The sequence below is a fragment of the Rattus norvegicus genome, chromosome 2, assembly GCF_036323735.1.
Source record: "Rattus norvegicus strain BN/NHsdMcwi chromosome 2, GRCr8, whole genome shotgun sequence".
NCBI lineage: Eukaryota > Metazoa > Chordata > Mammalia > Rodentia > Muridae > Rattus > Rattus norvegicus.
Window position 1 is genome coordinate 233,822,134 of NC_086020.1, and position 22,342 is coordinate 233,844,475.

At 42.8% G+C, this 22,342-nt stretch overlaps 1 long non-coding RNA gene and 1 pseudogene across 2 annotated transcripts in view; one reads left to right on the forward strand and one right to left on the reverse strand.

Annotated features, from left to right (window-relative positions):
* LOC134485694 (uncharacterized) overlaps positions 1-22,342 on the forward strand; it is a 76,457-nt gene that overhangs the window by 25,834 nt on the left and 28,281 nt on the right. The window lies entirely within an intron of this gene.
* Positions 5,668-10,074, reverse strand: Rpl39-ps9 (ribosomal protein L39, pseudogene 9; annotated as a pseudogene).

Genomic DNA, 22,342 nt, shown 5'->3' on the forward strand with positions numbered 1-22,342 from the left:
TATTCCATTAAATTATGTAGTTATCATTGCTGAAGGTCATTCATTCATTAATTCATCCATTTATTGAGTACTTGCTCAAATGTGGCTGATAGGATAAACATGGTCTAAAACCCCAAGGAGCTAATGTTTTGGTGTATGTTCTGGGCACTAATGGGTAAATAGACTCCATTCAAGCAACAATAGATGCTAGACAAACTACTGTACAAAAATGAAATCAAGATAACAGCATAGTCCCTAAGAGCAATATTTGGGCAAAGGTTTTCTAAACGGCTGCTATATAAACAAGCAAACTACTGGGTGATATAGTAGAATGAGGGACACAAACATCTATGAACATCTCAGGAAAGAATAAAAGCATCAAACAGATGATCCGTCCGGTCTCCATCTGTACTCCAGAGCTAAGGCTGTCTCAGAGCCCTCTGTACCCAAATCTCATCCAGAGAGTGCTGGTCTGCCAGGAATGATGTCACCCCTAAGCCCACAGGGGAGACATACTTTTGTTCCAATAACTGTCCAAATAGGAACCGGCCAGGAGCACACAGGGCACAGAAACCATGGAGCAGCCGGGAACAGGATCCATCCAGTCTCCATCTGCACCTAGAGCTGAGGCTGTCCCACAGCCCTCCATACCCAAATCATGCCCAGAGAGAATTGGTCTCCCAGGACTGCTCTCACTCCCAAGATCACAGGCTCACAGGCCCACAGGAAGGACAAACTTCAGTCAGAGACAGCAAGACCAACTAACACCAGAGATAACCAGATGGCAAGAGGCAAGCACAAGGACCTAAGCAACAGAAACCAAAGCTACCTGACAGCATCAGAACCCAGTTCTTCCACCACAGAAAGTCCTGGATACCCCATCACACCAGCAAAGCAAGATTTGGATTTAAAAACACATCTCATGATGATGATAGAGGACTTTAGGAGAACATAAATAGCTCCCTTAAAAAAATACAGGAGAACACAGATAAACAAGTAGGTGCTCTTAAAGAATTACAGGAAAACATAACCAAACAGGTTGAACAAACCCATTCAGGATCTAAAAATGAAAAAAGAAACAATAAAGAAATCACAAAGTGGGACAACACTGGAGATAGAAAGCCTAAGAAAGAGATCAGAAGTCATAGATGCAAGCATTACCAGGAGAATACAATAGATAGAACAGAGAATCTCAGGGGCAGAAGATACCATAGAACACATTGACACAATAGTCAAAGAAAATGCAAAATACAAAAAGCTTCTAACCCAAAACCCCCAGGAAATCCAGGACACAATGAGAAGACCAAGCCAAAGGATACTCGGTATAGAAGAGACTGAAGACTCCCAACTTAAAGGGTCAGTAAATATCTTCAACAAAATTGTAGAAGTAAACTTCCCTAACCTAAAAAAAGAGATGTCCATGAACATACAAGAAGCCTACAGATAGATTGGACCAGAAAAGAAATTCCTCCTGTCACATAATAATCAAAACACCAAATACACAAGAAAAGGAAAAAATATTAAAAGCATCAAGGGAAAATGGTCAAATAACATATAAAGGCAGACTTATCAGAATTACACCAGACTTCTCACCAGAGACTGTGAAAACTAGAAGATCCTGGGCAGATGTCATACAGATCCTAAGAGAACACAAATGCCAGCACAGGCTACTATACCCAGCAAAACCATCAATTACCATAGATTGAGAAAATTGATGCAAAAATACTCAATAAAATTCTTGCAAACCAAATCTAAGAACACATCAAAATGATCATTCACCTTGATGAAGTAGGCTTCATCCCAGGGATGCAGGGATGGTTCAAAGTACATAAATCCATCAACATAATCCACTATATAAAAAATCTCAAAGAAAAAATATCACATGATCATCTTGTTAGATGCCGAGAAAACATTTGACAAAATTCAACACCCCTTCACAGTAAAAGTACTGGAAAGATCAGGAATTCAAGACCCATACCTAAACATAGTAAAAGCAATATGCGTCAACCCAGTAGCCAACATCAAACTAAATGGAAAGAAACTTGAAGCAATCCCACTAAAATCATGGACTGGACAAGGCTGCCCACTCTCTCCCTACTTATTCAATATAGTACTAGAAGTCCTAGCCATAGCAGACAACAAAAAGAGATCAAAGGGATACAAATTGGAAAGGAAGATGTCAAAATATCACTATTTGCAGATGATATGATAATATACTTAGTGATCCCAAATATTCTACCAGAGAACTGCTAAACCTGATAACAACTTTGACAAAGTAGCTGAATATAAAATTAACTCAAATAAATCAGTAGCCGTCCTCTACTCAAAGGAAAAAGCAGGCTAAGAAACTAGGGAAATGACACCCTTCACAATAGTCACAAAGGATATAAAATACCTTGGTCTGACTCTAACCAAGTAAGTTAAAGATCTGTAGCAAGAACTTCAGGTCTCTGAAGAAATTGAAGATCTCAGAAAAAAGTCTCAGAAATCAATATATTACATGGCAAAACCAAAATTGCACAATATCTTTCCCCAAATGGAGGCAGATACTAAACAGAACAACAGTGGCCTATGATCTAAGATCAAAAATGGACAAATGGGACCTCATAAAATTGCAAGGCTTCGGTAAGACAAAGGACACTGTCAATAGGACAAAATGGCAACCAACAGATTGGGGAAAATTCTTTACTAATCCTATATCTAATAGAAGACTAATATCTAATATATACAAAGAACTCAAGAAGTTCGACTCCAGAAAACCAAATAACTTATTAAAAAATAGGGTACAGAGAGCTAAACAAAGAATTCTCAACTGAGGAACATTGAATGGCCAAGAAGCACCTAAAGAAATGTTCAATATCCTTAGTCATCAAGGAAATGCAAATCAAAAACAACCCTGAGATTCTACTTCACACCAGTCAGAATGGTTAAGATCAAAAACTCAGGTGACAACAGATTCTGGCAAGGATGTGGAGAAAGAGGAACATTCCTCCATTGTTGGTGGGATGGATTGCAAACTGGTACAACCACTCTGGAAAACAGTCTGGCAATTCCTCAGAAAAATTGAACATAGTACTGCCCGAGGACACAGCTATACCACTCCTGGGCATATACCCACATGATGCTCCAACATATAACAAAGAAACATGCTCTACTACGTTCATAGCAGCCTTTTTTTTTATAATAACTGGAAGCTGGAAAGTTCTGGGATGGGGCCACCCACTCATTTCCAAATTCTTAACTCTGAATTGCTCCTGTCTAAAGGAAATACAAGGACAAAGTGTGGAGCAGAGACTGAAGGGAAGGCCATTCAGAGACTGCCCAACCTGGGGATCCATCCCAAATACAGACACCAAACCCAGACAATATTGTGAATGCCAAGAAGTGCATGCTGACAGGATCCTAATGTAGCTGTCTCCTGAGCCTGACAAATACAGAGTTGGAGGCTCACAACCAACCACTGGACTCAGCATGGGGACCCCAATGGACGGGTTAGGGGAAAGACCGAAGGAGCTAAAGGGTTTTGCAACCCCATAGGAAGAACAACAATATCAACCAACTAGAACCTCCAGATCTCCCAGGGACTAAACCACCAACCAAAGAATACACATAGAGAGATCCATGGCTCTAGCTGCATGTGTAGCAGAGGATGACATTGTCTGACATCTATAGGAGGAGGAGCCCTTGATCCTGTGAAGGCTTGATTTCCCCAGTGAAAGGGAATGCCAGGGCAGTGAGGCAGGAGTGGGTGGGTGGGAGGGAGTGGGAGCACCTTTCTAGTAGCAGGGGGAGGGGGTATGGGAGATGGGGGTTCCAGAGGGGAAACTGGGAAAGGGGATAACATTTGAAATGTAAATGCATAAAATATCCAATTAAAAAAGAAAGTATCTAACATTATGTGCCTGTAATGTTTTTAGCAGTGCAGGGAGGTCAAGGCCACAGAGAGGTAGTAGGAGAGAAGCTAAATGTGTGGTCAGAGATGTAAAGAACAGCTGAGGCTTGAACTGTAGGCCGGGGTGGGGTGGGGGGATTTCACTGCATTGTGAGGACCACTGAAGGGTTGGTTACCCAGGTAGGGAACAGGAATCAGCACTGAGAAAGTTATCATAGTTTTCTTCTTTTTTACATTGTTGTATTCATTCAGATTTTACAATCTTGCTACTGACCTACTTGTAGTGAAAAATCTCCTAAATATACTAGTAACAATGTAATAAGAATTAAGTCTTTAAATGGCAAATAAGTAACCAGATGGTAAATAAACCACCAGAATGAAATACTTAGCAGGGTATTAAAGCCACTCAAGCATTTAGTGAGCCTTAAAACAGACAGGTGCAACTTCAGCTCCTTCTCTCTGGCAGGAACTGGGCTTGTCCCCTACTTTAAAGCCTCCTTTCTTTCCCCAGCTATGCCTCCCTGTGCTGCAGTTGTAGCATGATATGTTCTGCCTCAGGCTCTAAAACCGTTCACACACATCCATCTCCAAAGTATTTGTCATCTGTCCTTTATCCAGTAAAGCCCAAGACCAGGACCAGTTGGCCTTCATTAGATCCAGGAGGCCTGTTTGTTTGCTCTTTGGAGCTTGGTAGCAATTACAAGTGTTTCAGCTTGCCGTATTACCTGATGCCTTCAGCATGAAGTCAGTTAGCAGACAAGAGCGATGAATCACTCTTTCTGTTTAGGTAAGAGAGTAGCCAAAGCTGTCGGGAACATTTCAGAGGATTCCTATAGTGAAAAGATTAGGCTTCTATTAGTATTCGCAGCCCTGGAATTCCTGGAACACTGGGCTGTTCTGCTGGAAGATCTATTCCTTTTATGCTCCCCCAGAGAGCTACCCTATCCTTGTACTGGACCCTCATTTTCAAGTTTGCCACCAGCTCACAATGTCAACTCAGTACTCATGAAGATGTGATTTTTCAAATCCTTAACTGGTTTCCTTTTGTTTTTGGTCTGTGTGTGTATACACTGTATATGTGTGTGGGGAGGGGACGGGGAAAGGTCAGCACATACACGTTCCCACTCACCAGTAGAGGCCAGGAAACAACCTTGGGTGTTGATCCTAGCTTCCTGCCTTTGTCAATCTCTGTTGTTTTTCTTCTGTGTAGTTTAGAGAGCTGGCCCTTAAGATTTTCAGGGTTTTTCTGACTTTGCTGTCCATCTCTCTGCAGGAGTGCTGGGTTTACAGATATTCTTGCTAAGTGGCCTGTTCTAATCTGGGTTCTTGTGACTTGGACTAAAGTCCTCACACTTGCAGGCCAGGCATGTTTGCCCACTGAGCTATTCTATAGCACTGCTAAGCTTTAAAATGGGAAAACAATGTCTTTGCTGCTTTCCCACTCTGACCGTGTCCTGGGGCAGGAACTTTTCTTTTCCTGTCCTTGATTAGTATCATTCTACTTTTTTTTGCCTATGAACTTCCTTTGATTTCTTTTTTCATGGCGAGTCTTCTAGCGATGAACCCTCCTGGTTTGTATTTGCTAGGAAAATGTCATTAGTTGACTTTCATTCTTGAACTAGATTTCACTGTGTGTCAATTCTTTTCTTTCCTTTTTTTTTTTTTTTGAAAGGCTCTAAATTTTATTACTGGACAAACACCTTAATTTAGGCACGAGCGAGTCTCCAGTCATCTGGTAGGACTGATCGACAGCCACGATTCAGTATAGACCCTCAGTCTTGCCATTGTGTGACTCCTTACAGACTCAGCTTCGTTCTCCTCCGGTGTCTTCTCTTAGAGTTGAATCTGATTTTGTTACCAGTTTTCATCCGAATCCACTGAGGAAGAGGACGATTTTGCTTTTTTTTCTTGGCCAGGAATCACTTGATTCTGAAAGTCTTGTGAGACGACTTGGCGAGGAGCCGAATTGGGCGTAGTGCGCACGATGTCGGAGGAGAGGAGAAGAGTCATCAATCCTGTTCTTAAGACTGGGCACTTTTCAGTATGTGCTCTGGCTGGCCTGAAACTCATGATCCTCTGCCTCAGCCTCTTGACTACTAGAATTGCAGGTATGCGCCACTTGCACCTACAAACAAAAGCCAAGCTCAATCCTCCTGAGGACTGGCCCCACTCGCAAGGCTTTCTCATTGACCTATGCCTCTAGCCGCCCTCATCAATGTATTTGTGATGTGAACCTGTTTAATTTATTTTTCTTGGGGTCTATTGACATTCTGTGATCTACTGGTTTATGGTTCTTGGTAAATTTAGAATTAGTACTGAAAATCGTCTCCCATGCTCTTCTCCCAGATTCCACTTATATGCATGGCACATAATACCAGGATGTAGGTATGCTAGCACATCTGGAACACACAGCACTGTTTAGCGGGGAAGATAGCAAATCAAAGGCCCAAGGCCAGCCCAACCTAGAGAGGGAGTTTACCACCAGTCAGGGTTACGTGAGACACTTCGTTTAATACAAGACAAAACAAAACACAACAAAAATAACAACAGACTATTTCATACTATATTTCATGTCAGGCACTGGTCACTGTCAAAAAAAAATTCCTGTTTTCCATTTCTCTAGGCGTGTATCTGTGTTAACTTAATTGGTCTCACTGTAGCGGCCAATGTCCTGTTAATTGTCTAATTAATCTAGTATACTTTCTATTGTATAAACTATACTGTTAATCTAAACAAATTTCGAGTCTTCTTGTGTCTTCTACATTTCTGTACCATTTATCTCTTTCTTACTATTTTGAGCAACAAAATCATATTTATAGTGAGTTTTTATCTCCTCATTTCAGAACCTTGTCATCTCTATGGGGGGGTATATGTTCCTGATTTTTCTTTGGGTTTGCGAGCACAGGCAGATATGTGTGTGCATGCGTTTCTCTGACTTTGAATACCGTAGTGTTTTTTTTTTACTGTAAAGCGTGTGCTGTGTTTTGCTATATTCCTTTAAATAATATAGGCCTTTACAAAATGAGTTAAACTCCTTGGAATTAGCTTGAGGCTTCCAAGCTACCTTAGCTTTGGTAGGATGTGTCCAGAGAAGCATCTAGACCAGACTACAGTTATCTTATTCCCTAATTAGGATATATCTTTGTGAGGATTGTACCCAATGCCTGTGTGTTTAAAGGCTTTTCTACTCTGGCTGGTGGGAACACACAATTGGCAGCTCCACTGTGAACTCTCAGCTCCTTGTTTGCTGGAGGTCTTTCCTTCCTAAGCTCTGAAAGGTGATCTTGTCTCATACATATGCATAACAGAACTGAGCCAAATCCTTCAGTTGACCCCTGCAGACCTTGGCATGTTCCACTCTCTTCAACTGGCTCCTATTCTGTAAGAGGAAATGGTTTAGCCTCCCAGATTCTGAACTCTGTCTTCCCAATGCGTTGATTTTGTTTGTTAGAATCGTGTTATTGTCTCACTGTGAATCAAGGCACCTGAAACCATCAACCTAGAAACACTGGTTCACTTAGCATTATGGCTTCAGCCCCTGGACGAAAATGGGTACAGGACAAGGATTGGTATTTTATACTCAAGTTAAAGTCTACCCATAGCCCAGGGATCTCCTACTAATCCCACCATGTACAAGGTCCCATCACCTTCCAACAGCACCATGCTGAAGAATAAGCAGTTAAGATGTGGCCTCTGGAGAACTCTCCCCATCCAAACCACAGGATGGGACAACAGCACTAAGGGACAGGATGTTCAGTATCTGGAAAGTATCCGTTTAAATTTATTGTTCATGCTTAATTGTTTAATATGGAAGGCAAGTTTCTCCCCTGTTACTCTATTCTAGTAGAATGCACATTTTATTAATTCTATAATTTCAATAACAAAGCAGTTTGACATATTTATCACTAATATATGTATGTCATGTGAAAAAAGAAAAAAATAACTATAATAATAAGAGTGCAAACAAGGGCTAGGAAGATTGCTTATGAGTAACACACTAGCTAAGCAAACAGGAGAACTAAGTTCAGCCCACACAACTCATGCAAGATCTGTCCATTTACAATCTGAGCAGTGCCAAGTAGAAAGAATACCAGGAAGCTTGTGGGTCAGCTACAAGAAACTCCGTCAAGACTGACGACACCAAGGCTGTCCTCTGACCTCCCTGTGTATGTCATGGGCTGCACACACACACACACACACACACACACACACACACACACACACACACGCACACACTGACCTGAGACAGAGATTACACAAAAATGCATGCTCGCACAGCAAGCACCGATCACTTAAAATGGGGCTATCTGCCCCCTCCTTCTCTCTCTCTCCCCCTGACCACCCCATCCCCATTTGTTTATTCAGTTCTTTAGCCTTCTCTACTATTCTCCTCACTCTGAATAAGGAGACTTCAAGTCCAGTTTTACGGACAGAAATAAAGGAAAGCACTAGCAAAAATCCGTAAAGAAGTAAAAGAGAAGCAGTGGTTGCTTAACTGTGCAAAGGGACATTTTCCCTTTATCAATATTAAATCAATTTTGTGCCTCTGTGGCTCTATTTTTTAAGATAGCAAGCTGGGGTCTCAAAGTCAATTCCTCTTACAGACAATACACTGTTTTAGTGCATTCATTCTTCTACTATGAAATATCTTGAGCTATACATTTCTTTTATATTAATTTTTTACACAATCTATTTTGATCATGTCTTCCCCTCTCCCCAACTCCTCTTTACTTCTCTCCACCTCCTTATGTATCCAACCTCATGTTCTTCTCTCAAAAACAAACAGAAAGCACTCACATAAAACTAAACCAACCGAACAAAATTAATGAAACAAAACAAAACAAAACAGTCCACAAAGCAAGCAAACAAACACACAGTCTGTTTTGTGTTGGCCAGCTACTCCTTGGCTTATAGCCTGTCCCCGAGTGTGGTTGATACAACCAAGGATACTCCAGGCCCCATGCACATGGCCACAGCCTCTGTGAGTTCATATATGCATCAGTCCTGTTGTATCTGGAAGACACTGATTCCCCGGAATCATAACCACCTGTGGCTATCATAATCTTTCTGCCTCTTCTTCCACATAGATCCCTTGCAGGAAGGAGTTGATGAAGACATCCCATTTAGGACTGACTGCTCTGAAGTCTCTTTCAGTGCGTTGTCCAGTTGTGGATTTCTGTGTTAATTCCTACTTACTGCAGGAAGAAGCTCTTCTGATGAGGGCTGATCTATGGTCTGAGCTATGTCATTTACAGATTTGTATCTCTTACATCCTGAAGGCGGAAAAATTCAACACCAAGTGAAAAACGCAAGATCAAAGCACCAGCCAACTCACATTCAATGAGTGCCCTATCTACATACAACAGAGAGTTCAAAATGGATGAGTGAACAGCTCCTTCAACCTCCAGGAAGCCACTATTCCCTTGGGGCAGGACTCCATCTTGAAAATATCTCCAGGGGCTGGGGATTTAGCTCAGTGGTAGAGTGCTTACCTAGGAAGCGCAAGGCCCTGGGTTCAGTCCCCAGCTCCGAAAAAAAAAAAGAACAAAAAAAAAAAAAAAAAAAAAAGAAAATATCTCCAAAAGACTCCATCTCGAACACTCGGCCTGTTTGGGCGCAGAAGAATTATGTGACTGGGTCTTTGTGTGAGAACAGGCAGAAGTATAGATGTTAGCACCAAATTTGGCCCACAAACACCTATTACCAATTCATTTGTGCTTTCCATTCCACTGGGACAGCCACTGAAATGCCATGGCCATAGGCAGGAAGGTGCTGAATTGTCACTCCTCAGAAATCTGTGAGCAAGAAAAGAAAGCAAAGAAAATAACTGGTCTTGGGTTTTTCTGGTGCTTTGGCCAATCCTACCTCAGAGCACAGTTGTGCTGGGCGGTGCTGTGTACTCTGAATCCTGTGGTGCCTAGTCTTCCCCTAGACACTCACAGAAACAAGACACCTTCCTAAGTTCAACAGGCTCCTATTCTCAGCAGCACACACTTGTCTTTGATCACTGGGGACTGGGCAAAGTTGTAGACAGAGAGGAGTCAGTGAGACCATGGCTTGACACCTGATGATGGGCTATGTAACCAACGCCCAGTTTTTGCACCTGCAAAGTCAGAGTATTGTTTCTTACCTGAGAAGCTGTTTGAAGACTTATTCATGGCGCTATAGAGAGTCTTCTGCTTGACAAACGGAGAAGGAGTCATGGCAAGAGTACTTCCTCTCCTGTGTATTTTGTCTCTGGAAGCTATTTGACAGTTTAAAAAGTGTTCTGGTATTTCTCAGATGCTCTGTTGGTAATGTACATTGGCAGTGGCAAATACTTGAATTAACCCTCCGTTCTCGATTCTCTGACAGCCAGCAGTGGTTTATTTACTCGAATCACTAATAGTATAGGAACCAAACCCTCCTTCCTATACAAATCTGTATATACCATTCGCTTTTTTAAGAAAGGAGGGGCTGGGGAGTGCTGTGTACTCTCAATCCCACGATTTGCAGGCTGACTTGTGGTTCAGTGCAGAGGAATACCAAGGCCCCAGAGGCCCCCTAATCTTGTCAGAGTAGATAACTGGAGGAGAGCAATGTGTCTGAGCATCCCTCCCGGTGTTCCTAGGGAATCTTATCTTGTGAACAGTCTATCACTCACAGCGCTTAACATTAACCTTTCATGAAGCGTGCGAAAACCTCAAGTGATACTCAAACTGTGCTAATATTTTCTGCAAACTCCTTCTCCTGCTGGACTCTAAAATCAAGTCCTCCCCTCCTCCATTTTACAATTATCTCAGCAGCCAGACTAATCATTGTCCTGTTAAACAGAAAGCAAAATTCTGGTTTTCCTCTCAATACCAGATCTAGTCCACTGCACTTGGAGGAGCGCCCTGTCTCTAGGCTAACAAATTGGTGTAACTATTAAATCTGTTTTTCTATTTTGATACAGTTCTATACCAAACAACTCAGCAAACACATACACACACACATACACACACACACACACACTCACACACACACACATACACACACATGCGCACACACACACATGCACACACACACATACACATACATGCACACACATACACACACATGCACACACACTCACACACACATATACACATGCACACACACACTCACACACTCACACACTCACACACACATACACACATGCACACACACACTCACACACACATATACACATGCACACACACACTCACACACTCACACACACATACACACATGCACACACACACTCACACACACATACACACATGCACACACACATACACACACTCACACACTCACATACACATACACACATGCACACACACACTCACACACACATATACACATGCACACACACACTCACACACTCACACACACATACACACATGCACACACACACTCACACACACATACACACATGCACACACACATACACACATGCACACACACACTCACACACATACACACATGCACACACACTCACACACTCACACACACACACTCACACACACTCACACACACATACACACTCATACACACATGCACACACTCACACACACACTCTCACACACACTCACACACATACACACATGCACACACAGACACAGACAAACACACACACACACACACACACACACACACACACTCACATGCACAGTCACACAAATGAAACCAAACTGCTCCAGGAAAACCAAAACCAAACCAAACCAAACCAAAACAAAACAAAACAAACAGACAAATAAAAATGTAGGATTGAAAATGCTATGCTTCACAGTGGCTTCATTTTTCTCCCAGAGAAGAAAGTAAAAAGAATTTAAAGGCTAATAAAGGAAGGTCATGTCCTGGAAATTCGTGGGAAATGAGAGGACTCCTGAAGCTGGAAGGCTTGACTTTGAACACAGAATCCCCTTCACTCCCCTCTAAGTAGAGACAAAAGACGAGTTTATAGTTTAAACTCAGTTATGGAAGAGAATGATCAGTGTGGCCGCATAAGGGTTATCCTATTTTGTTCAGATGCTCGCTTCCCCAGATAGTTCCTAGTGAGTCAGCAAATTAATTCAACATTTAAATAGCTATTGGTACTTGTTTTACAGACGAGGTATCTGCATTTAACAGTCAGTTAAGCCTTTATATATGTATAATTTCAGAAAGATGATTACTATATCATCCTAGAAATCCATTGTGGGTCCAACCAACTGGATGGAAGGTGTCTCTTTAGTGGCAAAGAGGCACTCTCTCTACCCCCTTTATCCGGAAGTTACAGTGATCGAAACTGTCCGGATAACTGGCTCCCTGTTAGTCTCTGTTTTACGTCAAGCAATCTTTTCGTACTGAATGTCTGTTATTGGGAGACAGGAACATAAATTTAAAATCTAAGAAGAGGCTTTGATTTGGGTTAACTTTTTTCTTTTGTGTGTGTGTGTAGTGAAGCATTCACATGTGTGTAAGGAGACATGTACACACATGTACACATTTGTGTGCACCTCTGGAGGTCAGAGCAGGACATGGAGTGTCTCCCTTCATGGCTCTTCACCTGAGTACCTTCAGGTGGCAGAGGAAATGTCTCACAGAGCCAAAAGCTCACAGTGTTTTCTAGGCTGCCTGGCCAGTAGGCTTTCAAGATCTGTCTGTCTGTTTCTTGTTAAGAAACCTCCGTGCTGGGTTTAGCTGTGTTGAATGCTAAACTCAGGTCTTTATGCTTGCTAAGCAAGCACCTTACCCCACTGTAGCATCTCACCAGCTCCCCTGTTTAATCAGCAACACAAAAAGCTGAATGCAATTATACCTAATGAGGCTCTAGTTCGTAAATATTATTGTATTAGAGGAATAACTACATCAGGAAGCCATAGACCTAGTAGTTTATATTCTGAAGAGTTCTATTTTTAATCTTTTGATTGAGATTTATCTAATCTTCACGTTCCAAAAGGCAATTTTTAAGAGGCCATAAAGTAAAGGAAATAGCTAGACATTTATCTAATTAAAACCTCAGAACACTGACTATGAGAGGCCATGTTCTGTGTCAAAACTTGTTTATCAACAGGAGAAAGAAATTATACTGAATTAACCATAAAGGGAACTGAACCACAGGCCGTTGGCATTTCTAATGCTATTTCAAGAGGAGATTTTGTATTTGATCAATTAACAACATTAGCGAACAGCTCCCAAGAGTAAGATTTCTCAGTTGAAAATCAAGTCCCAAAGCTCACGTGGTAATCAGACCTGCAAATGAAAACTGCATGTCTGAGGGCAGTCAAGACTTAAGAAGGAAACCACAGAGAACAGTCTTACCGAAAAGCAAAATCAAGTTACAGACAAGTTTCAGAGAAAGAACACAGTCAAAAGCAGAAAAAACAAAACAACAAAACCAAAACAAACTATTTCATCCCTTGAAATGAGGTGCTGTTGGACCAGCAGGAAGGCTCAGCACGTAAAGGTGTTTGCTACTGGGTCTTAAGACCCGAGTTTGATCCCTGAGATCTACATGATAGAAGGAGAGAACTGACTTCTACAAGCTGTTCTCTGACCTCCCAGTGTGCAGCATGGTGCAGGCTCCCTCCCTCCCTCCCTCCTTCCTTCCCTCCCTCCTCCCCCCTCCTCTTCCTCTTCCTCCTCCTCTTCCTCCTCTTCTTCCTCCTCCTCTTCCTCCTCTTCCTCCTCTTCTTCCTCCTCCTCCTCTCTCTCTCACACACACACACACACACTCACTCTCTCGCTCTCACTCTTACTGTCTGTCCTCCCTCTCTCTTTCCCTCTGCTCTCTTTACTACAAATAAGTAAATAACATATGGAAGAATGACAAGCAAAAACCCAAATTGTTCCCACATTTTAACAAGCTTTTGTGGTTTGTTACATGACTAAGTTGAGATATGAATGTGAATTGCTGAACTCACACATTTAGGTTGATCATTTGGAAATTAAATTTCAAATCGATTTTTCTATGAATATCTAAAACCTTCCAGAATCGTAAGTTATAACACAAGGTAGTATGTTTTTACATCTTTGAAATGATAATGGTAAAATATTCATTTTCCTTTAGTTCAACTTCAAGAATCTCAGTAAAGAACCTTGACTCTCTGTGGCGTATGTACATGGAGTTTTTTATCCGTCTGGGTTCTTGATAGAAATGGAGCCATCTGGGTCTATATCTAGTAACAACTAGTTATCCTTGTCAACCTGGCGCAATCTAGAGTTACCTGGGAAGAATCTCATTGAGGAATGGTCTAGATTAGGTCGGTCTGTGATCATACCTGTGAGAATGCTTTTAACTGGGCCAACTGAGGTGGGAAGTCCCACCCTATGCTGTGAGGGAATAAAATGGCAGGTGCACTGTTGCCTTCTGCATGCAGAATGTGACTGCACCTGCAAAGTGACTAGCTCTCTCAAGCTCCTACCACTGTGCTTCCCTTCCACGATGGATGTAACCTGGAATTGTAAACTAAAGTAAGGCCTTTCTCCCTCAAAATAATTCATCAAAACAACAGGAAGTGAAACTAAAACAAACATATACAGAAAGAGATGCATTACAAGGGGTAGGCTTAGAAGTTTATAGGAGGCCTTTGGCAAATCCCAGAGGCTCAGGGGAACATGGCAAGCTTGGGCGCAGTAGAGTTGATCGTGTGCCTCAGGTCCGCAGCCTTGGTTTCCAGAAGGCTTGTGTGCAATTCTAGTCCTGCAGCTGGCAGGCTGGAGAGCCAAGCAGAGCTTCTATCTCAGTGTGGAGACAGTCAGGCCAAAGGAATTCTGTTGCTAGGTGAAGGATCAGTCCTTTTGTTCTCTTCAGGCCCTTGACAGACTAGATTAGGCCCACTCACACTAAGGAGGCAGTCTGCTTTGCTTAATGTACCAATTTAAATGACATTTTCAAGTAAAAACACCCTTACAACGCATCCAGAATAATGTTAGACTGAATATGTGGGCACTCATTGGCCCATAATGGCTAAGACTGTTGGTTCCACTTTCTCCACCAGTGTTGTCTGTATTAAAGCTGTAGTGGTGAAATTGTACCTTGGGCTGAGGTGCCAAGCTGCCAGTGATAGAATCCTGTCTCCTTAACTTACTCCCAAGGTCACCTTGGATAGGGTATTTCTGACGATCCTCCCTTGTGCACACCCTCATTCCGTTTTTATTGTTTTATTCAAGCACAAAGTAACACGAATGAAAACAATCCACTCCCTTTCTTCACTGACAGCCTGAGGTGGGATTGTTATTGATAGTCAGCTGTGGGGGCAGGGGCCTCTTTCCTGAGGGCTTAGTGTCTCTTGGAAGAACCGTGGAGAGTAATCTTTGACCGGTAAGGTCATGCAGATCAATAACATTGGATCTCTTGACTGTGTGGGACAGGGACTTCTAGAGGCCAGTGTTTGTTTGCTTTCTGTTACTCCAGTAACCAATTCTGGGATCAAGTCTGTCCCACGAATTTCCTTCACTTGCCTATCAGTACTTCTCATTCCAGCGTTTGCACTGATGCGTGGCTCTGAACCATGCCAGAGGAGCTTCTCAGTGTTTGTTTGGGTTTGGTTTGTGCTTTTGAGATTGGGCCTCACTATTCAGCCTAGGCTGGTCTTGCGCTATTGATCCTCTCGTGTCAACTTGACCCTTTTGCCTCCAAGTGTTGGGGCGATAAGGATGTAGTCCCACACCTGGTTTTGAGTTCTCATTTGATGATCCTAAGCTTCATGGGGAGTCTGAGAGTGATCATTTGTGCTGGGGACAACGGGGCTGACTCCATGGAGACTGTAGAAAAGTGGCTAGCTAAATGCTGCAAATTCACCAAGGAGGACAAGGCTCTTTGAATTGGGCTGGAGTGGGACAGGGCACAGGAGGTGCTAGGGTTTGAACCCAGAACCTTACTATCACTTAATACTTGATTAGTAGTTACGAATAAATAGATTAGAGTAGTTCTCATCTCATAGTTTAATTAGCATTTTGAAGAATAAATGAGCTGTTTACATGCAAACCACCTAAGGGAATGTGGGGGTGTGTAGGTCCCCACATTAATGTATAGATTATATAAGTCATTGGCATAAGATTTATTTATTTATTTATTTACTCGGTTACTTATGTATTTATTTTGAGAGATTGTCTCACCCCAGAGCCCGGCCTGGTCTGGACCTTGCTCTGTAGACTAGGCTCGCCTTGAGTCTGCAGGGGCCTGCCTGTCTTGCCTTCTGAGTACTAATGCTCTTCGTGAAATCACTGCTTCATGTATTCACTGTTTACGTGTGTTTACATTCATGTGTCTTTGCATCTATTCATGTACACACTTGACTTCAAAGTTTCCCATTGAGCCCACAGCTCTTCACTTTCTCTGAGGGTTTTCTTTATCTAATAAGAAGGAGATCGATAGTCCAAATGAAGAATGCATCTCGATCAAACACAGTTAATACAAACGTATCTTATATGATTATTGGTCTACACTTGTATATCATTGGAATGTGTCTGCCATCAAGAGAAAAACAAGAAAAATAAGAGAGTCCCAGATGTAATGTCACAGCAGAGGCACTTAGGAAGGTTCCGTCCCCATCACCCATGCAACTAGAAAAGAAAAAACACAGTGAAAGAGAGACATTTCCCCGCTTCGCTCAAAGAACTTTCGCCAAACTGTGGCAATAAATTAATGTTGGACGTGGAAAAGGGCATCTTGTACTATATTGGAGGGGGTCTAGGCTTTTATTTCTGTCTGTAAAACTGGACTTGAGGCTTTGTTATTCAGAGTAAGGAGAATGGTAGAGAAGGCTACAGGACTGAAAAAACAAGCAGGGGTCAGAGGGGGAGAGAGAAGGAGCGGGGCAGATAGCTCCATTTAAGATGATCAGTGTTGTATGTGTGCATGTATGTGAGCGTGCATGCATTTTGTGTATGATCTTTATCTCAGGTCAGTGTGTGTGTGTGTGTGTGTGTGTGTGTGTGTGTATGTGTGTGTGTGTGTGTGTGTGTGAGAGGGAGAGAGAGAGAGAGAGAGAGAGAGAGAGAGAGAGAGAGAGAGAGAGATCTGTCTCAGGTCAGCCTGTGTGTGTGTGTGTGTGTGTGTGTGTGTGTGTGTGTGTGTGTGTGTAATCTCTCTCTGTCACAGGGTCAGCATGTGTGTGTGTGATCTCTATCTCAGGTCAGTGTGTGTGTGTGGTGTGTATGTGTGTGTCTGTGTGTGTGTGCATTTTGTGTGTGTGTATGTGTGTGATCTCTGTCTCAGGTCAGCCTGTGTGTGTGTGTGTGTGTGTGTGTGTGTGTGTGGTGTGTATGTGTATGTGTGTGTGTGTGTGTGTGTGTGCATTTTGTGTGTGTGTATGTGTTTGATCTCTGTCTCAGGTCAGCCTGTGTGTGTGTGTGTGTGTGTGTGTGTGTGTGTGTGTGTGAAGTTTGTTTGTCAGAGCTGCAATCAGTGGGTAGGCAGTAGGCAGGCCTGTCCTTTACACTTTGTCCCATTTTCTCCAGCTTTGTGGCTCCCCTTCTGCTTCATCCAATCTGATTTTTGCTGAGGCCTGAGAGTTCAAAGTTTCTGCCCTTCCCTGCTTGTTTTGACACCTTGACTTCTTTGAGCAAATGCAGAGAATTCTTTCCCCCCTACCCAGTGCAGTCACCCATCTGTGTCATGAGCGAGCCTTCACTGGTGTGGCCACAAGCGTAATTTCCTCATGCGATTCAGTCTAGGCAGCAGCAGAGAGCTGGGAGCTCAGGACCCAGACCTGACTTTGCTACTCTGTCCTGAATTATTGGGTGTCAAAGAACACGAACGCGTTTAGTTCATGTTAATTACTTAGCCAAATTGTATAGTAATGATACCTTACATTTATTGTTAACTGCGGCTTACGGCTATGATTGCTTTCTTATGGAATGATTAAAGGGGAGAGATGCTTAAGGGCAGAGGATTATGGGAAGGGGTGAATTACAAGGACCTGTAAAAGCCTCTGCGTGGTAGCTGGTGTGACCACAGAGGCGCCTATGAGTAAGCGGAGCTTCACACTCCGGCCCCAGAAACCACAAAAGCAACAGAGGCAAAACGTGGCTTTGAGCGGTTGGCAGAGGCATTGGCTGCCGTGTGTTGACCGACAGTGAGGATCAGGCAGAAATTAACACTGAAGAACAACATCCATGCTTTCTGCTGTGATCTGAACTCAGCCTTCGCCATATCTTGCAGAATTGGGGGTGTCCTGGAGATAGAAAAACAATACCAGCAGATAAATTCAAATGACCGTCATTCAAGTGTTCACTGAAACCACGAGGTGAGCATCCGTCCCGCAGAAGGGCAGAGTGAAACACCATGCACCGGAACAGAAGCCCCAACAGTTCCCAGTGTATGGAACTACACGGGGTCTTCTCTTAAAAGATAACAGTGATTTTGGAAATTCCCACAGAGGGGAGAAAGTAAAACAAACTCAAGCCAGTTGACCTTTGACGGGTTAGGAGCCATTAAAGACGTTTCTGGACATCTCAGCTGTAGGCAGTTTGTTTATCTTAGGGAAATGGTAGAGGAGCTTCTCCTACTGTGTTAGGAGATGTTTATTTTTGGTTAAGAATTCAGAAACAGGGGTTGGGGATTTAGCTCAGTGGTAGAGGGCTTGCCTAGCAAGCGCAAGGCCATGGGTTCGGTCCCCAGCTCCGGAAAAAAAAAAAATTCAGAAACAAACTCCTGTTCGTGTTTAACAATGTCTTCAAGGAAGCTCTGAAATCTAAGTCACAGCACGGATCCATTTTGCAAGATAAAACAAAACAAGGCTGGGGACTCCTGAAGGCTTGGTATCCCTTCTGTGGGTTAGAAGACTGGGAGTTAGTGTAACATCTGCAAGAATTTGGATCCTCCTTAGGCTCCAGCACACTTGATGTTAATATGTTTATAGTAGCCAAGTGTCTGTGGGTTTAACTTTTTATTTCTTTGCACTATGTGTGGGGTTTGTAAAGGTATCACTACGTTCAAAAGGTTTTCAAATAAAAGATATTGTGTATGCTACTGTGAAGGCTTTACGTCGGGCTCATTGATGAAGGAGAACAGGTCTATAAATACCATTCTTTTACAGTGTAAACAGGAAAGATTTTGAGTGGGTGGATTAGTCAGAGGGCAGAACAAGGGGAAGCATTTGGAGACCAAGACTATTGTGGAAGTCCTGATGTCGTGAAACGACAGCTCCTGGCTCCTTCCCATTTTGTCTGCTGAGCATTTTGTGTGAGAAACAAGCGTCATTGTCACCTGTTAGTGCCAGGTTCCAATCGGCTGCTAGTTCACCTAAGTTTATGCACAGGAATGTTGGGAAATTAAAATTCCAGAGGGCTTTATTAGCCTTCCGTACACTTGTGCCAGGTACCCAAAACTGGTGGGCTACATCGAAGAGTGCATGTGGCCCCTTGTCATGAGACCAAAAACCTCTCTGCTGAACTCGGAGTAGTAACTTTCCCTTTCCCTCCTCGTTAGCAAACACATTACACATGAATTGTCAGCGAGTCACGAACCAACTTTCTGAACCAGGATAATTTTCAGTGTCCCAAACCTCAGTTTTATTACGTTAGAGAATAAGTGAGGGACAGATCGAATCTATCCCGGGCTATTCTGCATACCTCTGGACTACCCTACAGACATTTCTGAAGCTCACAGGTTTGGGGGGAATCACAGTCTGAAGATCACAGAGGCCTTCCCTTCTCTTGCTTACACTGACTTACTTCTTGCTTACCTCGAAATTCTCGGTAGAATTTGGAGCCGCTGCAGGAGGAAAACAGGAAAACAGCATTCTTTGCTGACTGAAGTGTTTGTGTTGCTTTGAGTGGCAGAAGAGGATAAAAAGGGAAGCCAGGATGGTTCTGTTTTGTTGTTGTTTGGCCCCCAACCCCCCTTTTGATGTGTTTTAAATCGATTACTAAAGACTCGTGAGAATAGAGACAGAGAGAAAATTGAAATATGAGCGAACGTACATGTTTAATGTTTTAAAATATCTTTTACATTAAACTCAAGGGGGAGACTTGTCCATGTTTGAAGATAACACAGAAGAGATCCTTTCCACAATGGGGAAGGCTTCACAGAGCTGCCCTCTGTGTTCCCCCTCCTGCCTCTCCACCCTTTCTGTCCCTTTCTTCCCTGAAGCAGGAGGAAAAGGAGAACTTAAATGGCCCATAAAGTCATCGGAGGAAGAAGCTGCAGCACGCAAGCCTTTGATGTCAGAAGCTTTCCAGATTAAATGTATAACCAGTTAAATCGTGTCCAATTAATTGGGTTTACGAGCGAATACGCATTTATTGTTCTTAAGGAATTAGAAGGTCTCCTGCACTGGCCATCTTTCTGAAGTGTCCCTGACTAGCACCTGGGTTTCTGTTAAGCCCTCTTTCTCAATCTAGTGTGGGAGAAAGCCCTCAGAGATTGGCAGCAAAGCCTCTGGCTCATCATCATGGCTGCTGTGTACTCAGAAGAGCCGGGCATTCCTCAGCTGCCAGGGGCCAAGTATCCTATTCCTTATATGGACTCTGTCAGTGTGCTATTCACAGATCTGGGCTCCGTGGGATTGCACTAACTCAGCATTGGCTGTTCTCAAGGGAGAAAAATTGTGAAACCTCACAAACCCGAAGGTGGATTAGTCTGCGACTGCCAAGTCTTCGTTTTATGGTTGAGTGCCTGCGGTTAACAACCGAGGAAGTGTCTATCAGGATGAAGGGCTTCTTATTGATACAGATCCTGTGTCACAAAGTGGACATTTCCTCTTGTGACCTCACACCCACCCCACCCATATGGATTGTTTTCCCATAAAAGGAGCAAAGGAGTTGACTGTTGAGAGATGACTTGGAATTCAGAGGGAAGGTTCACACACACACACACACACACACACACACACACACACACACAAATACAACAATAAAACGGCATGGTAAATAAAAGCTAAAGTCTGGGTGAATAGGGTAAGAAATGGGGAGAGAATGAATAAGAATCTAGCAAGCAGGAATTTCCCTCCACACTTCCATATCACCATGGTTTAGTGTCTCCACATTTTTCCCCTTTAAAAATACTCACTGAATTTGAAAGATTTCTAGTGATGGTGAATTTAATATTTTCCCTGGCAATTTGAGTCCCCGGCCGGTCTTCCTAGGGCTATTTATGGACATTTTCCCTTGGTTTGCTACAAAAATACATCACTGGAATATTTTTAACAGCAAAGTCTGCAGGAGGCAGTCTGCTCCCTCGGCCTCTGGGATATTTGTGGTCACTCTTAAGTTGCCCTATAGTTTTCTTTTCTTTTTTTTTTTTATCCAGTTGGCATTGCTCTTTTATTTAGAACATAGTTTTAGATTCATTAAACGTGTACTGTATATGGTTAAAACATCCCTTTGCATATTTCCAAATTACAGCAGGCATTTTATTACTGTCTGGCATCCTTGTTAGATCTGAGCCATCCTCACGGGACAAGCTGCTCTCCCTTTCACAGGACCAAAGCTAGTCAAGTCTTCTCTCCTTCAAATGTCACCATAGAGAATAAAAGATGTATATCAGATGTATGTAAAGATGTATTTAGAATGAGCTCTGAGGTGTGTTGATATAATAAAATATTAATCGCTACCTCCAAATAGCAACATATTCACATATTAAATCAGAGAAGACAATTGTTCCCCTGCACGAACTGTCAAAGGCTAATTAATCAATTGTGGATGTCTGCTTAAAGGGTTCAGCCATTTAGTTCAGAAAGAGCGCTCTAGTTTCAAATATGCTACTCTGTGAATTTAGGAGCGTTTTAGCCATGCTTGGCAGGAGGCAATAGCTTAGGTGGTAAACAATTCAAGATTCCTATTTCTACCTATTAAATGGATTACTTTCAATAAACATACTTTAAAAATCTAGGACATCTGGAAGAGCAATTTCATCAGTTACTCAGCTCGATGGTCACGAGCAGAGTTACCAACTCCGAGTCGAAACCTGGTGAGCTGTGGGAACGAGCTGAAGCTTGGGCGTGTGGGAGGAAAAACTGGAGTGGACATTGTGGGCTGGACACAGCAAGGCGTTTCCAATATCATATACTTTTGAGACTTGGCCTCTGTGGATGGCCAGGATCTCATCTAGGTCACTGATGAGAATATCAGACCGAAGCGAGCCTCGGTTTGACACCTGCTAAACATTATTTAAGTCTGAAGACTGACATGGAACCACTTGAAGCCGTTCTATTTATAACGTTCCTAATCACCTTCCTAGTTTCCAGACGGAGTGTAGGAATGCAGTCACATTTAGCAGATAATTTTGCCTGAAGATAAAGTTCTCTGAACGACCAGAGGAATTTCCTATCAATGATTTCATTTCAAGGTACTGTAATTTGGTGACGGGGAAAGTTACACGGGACAGAAGAGGCTGGTGGCTTAGCTGGTTTAGCCTCCTACAGTTTGGCTAACCTGAGCTAATGGTATAGTTATGCACAGATCGCCCACCTAGTCTAAGACCTTGAAAGAGATCAGCTGAATTAGTGTCTCTCAGCCTAAGAGACACAGATCTATGGTGTCTGCTGAAGTCAAAGGGCCACA